Genomic DNA, 1,446 nt, shown 5'->3' with positions numbered 1-1,446 from the left:
TGAATGACGTACGGCCTCTCCCCATAGTTCATTCGGCAGTTTCATAGCCTTAAGTAAGCTTCTTGTCATCTCCATTAGTGTGCGGTTTCTTCTCTCAACTACACCATTCTGTTGAGGAGTATATGGTGCAGTTAAATGTCTAGAGACTCCACTTCCTTCACAGAACCGGTNCAAACTTTTGTCTCGTCGAACACCACGTCTCCGCTTACAAACACTTTCCTTGTAACTGGATCATACAGCCTATAAGCTTTCGAACCTGGTTCTGTCCCTAGATTGATCAAAGTTCTCGACCTGTCATCTAACTTCTTAAGATGTGGTCCAATGATCTTAGCATAAGCAACACAGCCAAACACTCGTAGATGCTCGATGTTAGGCTTTCTCGTCGTGAAACTTTCATATGGAGTCTGACCCGCTAAAGCTTTGGTAGGAACTCGATTAATCAGATATGTTGAATGACGTACGGCCTCTCCCCATAGTTCATTCGGCAGTTTCATAGCCTTAAGTAAGCTTCTTGTCATCTCCATTAGTGTGCGGTTTCTTCTCTCAACTACACCATTCTGTTGAGGAGTATATGGTGCAGTTAAATGTCTAGAGACTCCACTTCCTTCACAGAACCGGTTGAACTCAAGCGAGGTGAACTCTCCTCCCCTATCGGTGCGAAAGGTTTTGATAGACAAACCTGTCTGCTTCTCAATTCCTTCCTTAAACCTTTTAAACCGATCGAAAGCCTCGCTTTTCTCCTTCAGTAGCATTGTCCACATGTATCTCGAAAAGTCATCAATAAGGACGAAGACATACCGGTTGTTAGCTGGTGTTGGTGGAGTGATCGGTCCACACAAATCACCATGAATCAGCTCCAAAACTTGAGCTGCTCGAAAGGATGTTGCAGTAGGAAACACAGCTCTGGTTTGTTTTCCGACTAAACATACAGTGCACACATTCTTCTCATGAACAGATTGTGGCATTCCAACAACCATACCCTATCTCACCATATTGTTCATCACTCCAACACTTACATGTCCCAGCCGTGCATGCCATGCTAGAGTAGTGTCATTATCTTGGATTTAAAGACACTTAGGATACTCAACCTCCATTGGCGTCTTGTACAAGCGGTTTGATGATCTTGTGACTCTTACCAACAACCGCCCAGCAGTATCGCTTAAAGTTAACATGTCTCCCTTCATGTTCACTTCACATCCAAATTCAGTCGCTTGTCCTAGACTGATAATGTTGTGCTTCAAGTCGGGAATATAGTAAATCTCCTTGAGTGATCGCCTCTCACCCGTTTTTCCCACAAATACAATCGATCCCTTTCCAACAATGTTGACAAACGAACCATCACCAAACTTAACCTTCCCTGTGATGTTCATATCTAAGCTCGAAAAGAATTCTTTCTTTCCCGTCATGTGGTTGCTAGCACCGTTGTCAAGATACCATATACTCTCA

The sequence above is a fragment of the Camelina sativa genome, chromosome 17 (assembly GCF_000633955.1).
Source record: "Camelina sativa cultivar DH55 chromosome 17, Cs, whole genome shotgun sequence".
NCBI lineage: Eukaryota > Viridiplantae > Streptophyta > Magnoliopsida > Brassicales > Brassicaceae > Camelina > Camelina sativa.
Note: the sequence above shows the minus strand (reverse complement) of the source record.